Below are 8356 nucleotides of genomic sequence, written 5' to 3'. Positions count from 1 at the left end.
TTGTCAAGAAAATATTTGATCTATTTTCAACTCTAAAATAAGTATATAACTCTTAACTGATGAATCCAGTGAAGTCCAATGGGCATTGAACATATTTTCCTAGAAAGAAAAGAGAAGTAGGATAGTGTATTGTAAAAACTATTTTACTACTCTTCTTTTCTGGTGACAGTTATAAAGTTACTTACCTACCCCACACCTCAGATTCCTCATCTACAAAGTGATGGTATTGGAGTACACTGTCACTGTGGTAATGCCCAGTTCTAGATCTATGATCCTATAAACTTTTCACATGGGACACCATTGATTTTCAACATTTCACCTGCTGGAAGAAATTGGACATTAGTGAAATGTTTGTGCACATCATGCAATTCCATCATTTTAGTGTTACCCTCTTCCTTTTCTTAGGCTCTTCTACTAATTTTGGCATCACATCCACTGAAATTCTGAAGACAAATGGTATCTAGTGAGCTGTTCTTTGGTGTGGTATTCTTATTTCGATGTGCCTTTTGTGTTATAGGGAATTCACTGTTGTTCGTGCTCTATGTTTGTATCTCCTTCAAAAAGCCTCAACAGAAGAAGCCAATGGACTTGATTCTTGCTCATTTGACTTTGGCCAATATGGTAACACTTTTTACCAGAGGCATCCCAGAAATCATGTTTGGTTTTGGGATGAGATGTATTTTAGATGATGTAGGGTGTAAGGCAGTCATGTATATTTACAGAGTTGCCTGGGGACTTTCTGTCTGAACAACAAGTCTTCTGAGTATGTTCCAGGTCCCAACAACTCTGTGTGGGTGTGCATCAAAATCAGAGCCCCCAAATACATTTTACATTACTTCTTTTTTTCTGGGTCACCAATGCACTGATCTACATCAGGATCATTGAAGTCACTGAAACAACAAAAAATGTCACAATTTCTAGCTACCGTTATTCTTCACAAATTTTCATGGTACGATCAATAAATGTTGTTGAAGCTACAGCTGCATTTATGGTTGGTATGACTCTTCATGACCTTATCTTCCACTTCCTTATGGGCTTGTCCAGTACCCACATGGTGATTCTCCTCTATAGACATAACAAGCAAGTGCAGCACATTTACAGCAGTAGTTATTCCCCTAGATCCTTCCCTGAGGTCAAAACCACACAAACCATCCTCTTGCTTGTGAGCTGTTTTGTTTTATTCTACTGGCTCAACAACTGTATCACTTTATATGTAAGTTTTAAACTTGAAAAGGAAGTTCAGTTGAAAACCATCGCAGCCTTTTTTGCTGGATGTTACCCTGCCCTCTCTCCTTTATTACTGATTGGCAGTGAGAGATGGATCCCAAAGCTTCATTGTATACCTGGAAAGGCACAAAGGCCTCACAAGGATTTTATGAATGGATTAGTCAACCCATGAGTCTAATATTCCCCTATTAATTTCAGTGTTCCATTCCTGGAAAGAATACATAGCTCAAGAACCAGGAATTTTTAAAAATACCATGTGAATAAAATAGCATTCCATAACCAAATTTGAAAAGAATTTTTTTTTTCTCTTTCAACCCTCAGTATGAGAATGATCAACAGGAAGACTCAGGCTCTTTTCCATATTGCATTTCCATATATAAGATATCTGTTTTATCTTGGGTAAGTCATGTCCCCATTTTTGGCCACTTTATCCTTCTTTGTGAAATTAAAGGCTTGGACTAAATGTATAATGTCACTTCTATGGAGGCTACATGAATGTTGTGTTAAGTACATTGGAATTAGTGTTATCAGTCCTTGATTTGTTTCCTTGATTTAATGTATATCATGAATAATAAATCTTAGAATTGCTTTGTAAATGCCAGGCACTGTGGTAAGTGCTAGAGACATAAACTAAGGCAAAATTGTCATTGATGGCCTTAAGCAGCTAACATTTTAATGGCAGAGAAAAACATTTAAATAACCGTCAAATTATATAAAAAATTTTGCTGTAAAATAGGATGTAGTCCCAGAAGGAAGACATTAGTGGTATGGTAGACTTGGAATGGTCTCTTGCAGACAGGGTGGGATTACAGCTGAGTCTTGAGGAAAGACAGAATAGCCAGGAGGTAAAGCTAAAAATGGAGAGATTTCAAAGATAAAGGAAGATCAAAGGGAAGGAAACACCACCTGAAAATATAGTGTTTTGAGGGAGGAACAGAAAGATATTCAGTGTTACTTGTAATTGAGTACAAGTAAAGGTTTTATTTTGTTTTGTTTTTTTTGGTTTGGGGTTTGGGGTTTGTTTTTTGTTTTTGTTTTTGTTTTTGTTTTTTAATCTGGAATAATAGGAAGCATCTATGCTTTGAAGACCTTTGAATATCAGAGGATTTTGTATCTGATCCTGAAGGCGATAGGGAGGCAATGGAGTTTATTGAATAGAGGGATAACATGATCAGACCTGTACTTTAGAAAGACAAATTTGATAGCTGACTGGTGGATGGACTGATGTAGGGACAGACTTGGGGCAGGGAGACTGACTATTGGGCTACTGCAATAGTACAGGCATGAGATGATCTATACCTAGATCAGGGTGATGGCTTTTCAGAAGAGAGAAGAGAAATATTCAAGAAATATTAAGATAAAACCTAAAGTATTTGGCCACATATTGTATATGGGAGGTGAGAGGGAGTGAGGAATCATGATATTTAAAGCTGGCTTATAAGGCTTCCTAACTGGGAGGATGGTGCTGTCTTCAATAGTAATAGAGATTAAAAGAAGCAAGTTTGGGAAGAGAGTAAGTTGAGTTTTGGACATGTCGGGTTTAAGATATCTACTTGATACCTAGTTCAAGATATCTAATAAACAGTTGGACATATGAGTCTGGATATTAGGAAAAAGGTTATGTCTGGATAAGTCAAGCTGGAAATAACCAGCATTAGACATGATAATTGAATCACTGGGAGCTGATGAGTCCATCTGTGAAAGCAAATACAGAGTGAAGAGAAGAGGGCCCAGGACAGATTCCTGTTATATGGCCAAGGTAATTTGAGATGACCTGGATGAATATTCAAGAAAAGAGGTTAAGAAGAAGTGATCAGGGGCGGAGCCAAGATGGCGGAGAGGAAGCAGCAAGCTGCCTGAGCTCTCCTTCTGTTCCCTCAAAACGAACATTAAATCAAGCCTCTGGACGGATTCTGAAACTACAGAACCTGCAAAGAGACAGAGAGACACAGTCCTCCAACCAGAGATAATTTAGAAGACTTCAGGAAAAGGTCGGTCTGACTCGGGCAAAAGGGAGGCCCAGCACAGGGCAGCAACCCAGCGCTGAGGGGGTCGGGGCAAGTCAGCAGGAGCTGCGGGCCACAGCCGAACAACTGAGGCTCCCGGAACCTGGTTCAAAAATCTGGTGGCCAAGAAGGACAGTGGAAAAACTTACCTGCACCGGACGAGAGGGCCAGGAACGGCGGGATCAGACGCCGGGGTCTGGCGCCTGGCTGGCCGAGCACAATCATACAGGAAGTGCAGGGCGGGGCATCTCCACACACCATAAAGGCCTCAGAGTAAAAGCCCGGTCACACAGCACCTATACACCTGCACAAGAAGCCCAAAACAGGGACCCTGGTGCCCCCAGAGCAGACCTCAACTTAAAGAATAAATAAATAAGCTGCAATAATGAGTAAGAAGCAAAAAAGAGCCCTCTCCATTGAGAGCTTCTGTATCAATAGGGAAGAAGCCAACACAAACTCAGATGAGGACAATAGCCTCAAATTGTCTACATCTGAAGCCTCACAAGGGAAGGTGAATTGGTCGCAAGAACAAAAAGCCTTCCTGGAAGAGCTCAAAAAGGATTTTAAAAATCAATTGCAAGAGGTAGAAGAAAAAATGGGGAGAGAAATGAAAGCAAAACAAAAAAACTATGAAAAAAGAATCAGCAGCTTAGAAAAGGAAGCTGAAGAAAACAAAGCCTTAAAAAATTCATTTGGCCAAATGGAAAAAAAGCTGCATAATCTCACTGAAGAAAACAATACCTTAAAAAATTCACTTAGCCAAATGGAAAAAAAGGTGCATAATCTCACTGAAGAAAACAGTACCTTAAAAAATTCACTTAGCCAAATGGAAAAAAAGGTGCATAATCTCACTGAAGAAAACAATGCCTTAAAAATTAAAGTGGGACAGTTGGAAGATAAGGAATCCATGAGACACCAAGAATCAGTCAAGCAGAATAAAAAAAATGAAAAAATAGAAGAAAATGTGAAATACCTCATTGGAAAGACAACTGATCTGGAAAACAGATCGAGGAGAGACAATTTGAGAATCATTGGACTGCCTGAAAGCCATGACCAGAAAAAGAATCTAGATACCATATTCCAGGAAATTATTAAGGAGAACTGCCCTGATATCATAGAATCAGAGGATAAAATCATCATTGAAAGAATCCATCGATCACCTCCTGAAAGAGACCCCAAAAGGAAAACTCCAAGGAATATTGTAGCCAAATTCCAGAATTATCAGGTGAAGGAGAAAATACTCCAAGCAGCCAGAAAGAAGCAATTTAAATATCATGGAGCCACAGTCAGGATTGCTCAGGACCTGGCAGCTTCAACATTAAAGGACCGCAAGGCTTGGAATATGATATTCCGGAAGGCAAAGGAGCTTGGATTGCAGCCGAGAATCTATTACCCAGCAAAAATGTGCATTTTCTTTCAGGGGAAAAGATGGACATTTAATGACATTGGGGACTTTCAATCTTTCCTGGTGAAAAGACCAGAACTGAATAGAAAATTTGATCTCAACATACAAGACTCAAGAGAAGTTTAAAAAGGTAAACAGAGGGGAAAAAAAAAAAAAGTTACCCTATTAGGTTAAACTGTTTATATCCCTACACAGGAAGATAATACTCATAACTCTTAAGAACTGTAAATGTATTTGGGCAGAGAGAAGGACTTTATGTAGAGGGTATAAATATAAATTGTCTTTGATGTGATGATACAAAAGAATTAAGGGGATAAAAAGGGAGTCTATGGGGAGGAGAGGAAAGGGGAGGTGTAATGGGATGATTTATATCATATGAAGAGGTGGAAAAAAACCTATTATAATAGAGGGAAAGAAAGGAGGGGGGAACATGGTTTCAACCCTATTCTCATTAGATTTGACTCAAAGAGGGAATAACATATACGTTCATTGGGATAAAGAAACTTAACTCATTCTTTAGGGAAACAAAAGGGGAAGGGAAAGGGGGGGACTGATAGAAGGGAGGACAAAAGCAAGGGAGAAAAGGGTAAAGAAAAGAGAGGGGGGTGATAAAAAGGGAGGACAGATCGGGGGAGGCAGGGGTAAGAAGTAAAACGTTGGTGAGGAGGAATAGGGTGAAAGAAGGGGGGAAAAGTACAAAGGGGGTAAATAGAATGGAGGGGAATAGACAGTCAGTAATAATAACTGTGAATGTGAATGGGATGAACTCTGCTATAAAACGGAAGCGAATTGCAGAGTGGATTAAAAACCAGAACCCTACAATATGCTGTTTACAAGAAACACATTTGAAGCAGAGAGATACACACAGAGTAAAGGTAAAAGGCTGGAGCAGAATATATTATGCCTCAGCTAAAGTAAAAAAGGCAGGGGTAGCAATCCTTATCTCAGACAAAGTGCAGGCAAAAATAGATCTCATTAAAAGAGATAAGGAAGGAAATTACATCTTACTTAAAGGTACTATAGATAATGAAGTAATATCAATATTGAATATGTATGCGCCAAGTGGTATAGCATCCAAGTTCTTAGAGGAGAAGTTAAATGAGTTACAAGAGGAATTAGATAGTAATACTATACTAGTGGGGGATCTGAATCTCCCCCTCTCAGAATTAGATAAATCTAGCCAAAAAATAAATAAGAAAGAAGTGAAAGAGGTGAATAGATTACTAGAAAAGTTAGACATGATAGATGTCTGGAGAAAATTGAATGGGGACAGAAAGGAATATACCTTTTTCTCAGCAGTACATGGCACATTTTCAAAAATTGACCATGTATTAGGGCACAAAAACATCATAGTCAAATGTAGAAAGGCAGAAATAGTAAATGCATCCTTCTCAGATCATGATGCAATAAAAATTACATGTAAGAAAGAGCTAGGGAAAAGTAGAATGAAAATCAATTGGAAACTAAATAATTTCATTCTAAAGAATGAATGGGCCAAACAAGAAATCATAGAAACAATCAATAACTTTATCCAAGAAAATGACAATAATGAGACAACATACCAAAATCTATGGGATGCAGCCAAAGCAGTGCTTAGGGGAAAATTTATAGCTCTAAATGCTTACATGAATAAGAAAGAGAAAGAGGAGATTAATGAATTGGGCATGCAACTTAAAAAGCTAGAAAAAGAACAAATTAGAAATCCCCAATTAGACACTAAATTAGAGATCCTGAAAATTAAAGGAGAAATCAATAAGATTGAAAGCAAAAAAACTATAGAATTAATCAATAAAACTAAGAGCTGGTTTTATGAAAAAACCAATAAAATAGATAAAATATTGGTTAATTTGATTAAAAAAAAGAAAGAAGAAAACCAAATTACCAGTATCAAAAATGAAAAGGGTGATGTTACCACCAATGAAGTGGAAATTAAAGCAATAATTAGGAAATATTTTGCCCAACTGTATGCCAATAAATTTGACAATCTAAATGAAATGGATGAATATTTACAAAAATACAAACTGCCCAGGTTAACTGAAGAGGAAATAAAATCCTTAAATAAACCCATATTAGAAAAAGAAATTGAACAAGCTATTAATGAACTCCCTAAGAAAAAATCCCCAGGGCCAGATGGGTTTACGGGTGAATTTTACCAAACATTTAAAGAACAATTAATTCCAATATTATACAAATTATTTGGAAAAATAGGTGAAGAAGGAGTTCTACCAAATTCATTTTATGACACAAATATGGTGGTGATACCAAAACCAGGCAAAGCAAAAACAGAGAAAGAAAATTATAGACCAATTTCCCTAATGAATATTGATGCTAAAATCTTAAATAAGATATTAGCAAGGAGATTACAGCAAGTGATCACCAGGATAATACACTATGACCAGGTGGGATTTATACCAGGAATGCAGGGCTGGTTCAACATTAGGAAAACTATTAACATAATCAACCACATCAATAAGAATACCAACCAAAATCATATGATTATCTCAATAGATGCAGAGAAAGCTTTTGACAAAGTACAGCACCCATTCCTAATAAAAACACTAGAGAGTTTAGGAATAGGGGGAGTTTTCCTTAGAATAATAAACAGTATCTACCTAAAGCCATCAGCAAGTATTATATGCAATGGAGATAAATTAGAGGCCTTCCCAATAAGATCAGGGGTGAAACAGGGATGTCCATTATCACCCCTACTATTTAATATTGTTCTAGAAATGTTAGCTTTAGCAATCAGAGAAGAGAAAGGAATTAAAGGAATTAGAATAGGCAAGGAGGAAACAAAACTATCACTCTTTGCAGATGATATGATGGTATACTTAAGGAATCCTCGAGAATCAAGTCAAAAATTACTTGAAACAATTAACAACTTTAGCCAAGTAGCAGGATATAAAATAAATCCACATAAATCATCAGCATTTCTATACATGACCAACAAAGTCCAGCAGCAAGAGACAGAAAGAGAAATTCCATTTAAAGTAACGGTAGGTAATATAAAATACTTGGGAGTCTACTTGCCAAGACAAACCCAGGAACTCTATGAACACAACTACCAAACACTCTTCACACAAATCAAATCAGATCTAAATAATTGGAAAGGTATCAATTGCTCATGGATAGGCAGAGCTAATATAGTAAAAATGACAATACTGCCTAAATTAATTTACTTATTCAGTGCCATACCAATCAGGCTACCTAAAAATTATTTTATACAACTAGAAAAAATAATAACAAAATTCATCTGGAAAAACAAAAAATCAAGAATATCCAGGGAAATAATGAAAAAAAATTCACAGGAAGGTGGGTTAGCGGTACCAAACCTGGAGCTTTACTATAAAGCGGCAGTCATCAAAACTATCTGGTACTGGTTAAAAAATAGAGTGGTAGATCAATGGAATAGGCTAGGCTCAGGAAATGCAGTAGTAAATGACACTAGTAATGTAGTGTTTGATAAACCCAAAGACTCCAGCTTCTGGGATAGGAACTCAGTATTTGACAAAAACTGCTGGGAAAACTGGAAGATAGTATGGCATAAATTAGGCTTAGACCAACATCTTACACCTTATACTAAAATAAGGTCAAAATGGATACATGATTTAGACATAAGAGGTGATACCATAGGTAAATTAGGAGAGAAAGGAATAGTGTACCTATCAGATCTTTGGAAAGGAGAACAGTTTTTGACCAAACATGAGATAGAGTATAT

General features: G+C 37.1%; 1 pseudogene; it reads left to right on the top strand.

Annotated features, from left to right (window-relative positions):
* The first annotated feature begins 453 nt into the window (after nt 1–453).
* Nucleotides 454–1399, top strand: LOC122726219 (annotated as a pseudogene).
* Nucleotides 1400–8356: the final 6957 nt, after the last annotated feature.

The sequence above is a fragment of the Dromiciops gliroides genome, chromosome 4 (genome assembly GCF_019393635.1).
Source record: "Dromiciops gliroides isolate mDroGli1 chromosome 4, mDroGli1.pri, whole genome shotgun sequence".
Classification (NCBI taxonomy): domain Eukaryota; kingdom Metazoa; phylum Chordata; class Mammalia; order Microbiotheria; family Microbiotheriidae; genus Dromiciops; species Dromiciops gliroides.
The sequence above is the reverse complement of the archived record's forward strand: the minus strand, read 5'-3'. Positions and strand labels throughout refer to the sequence as shown.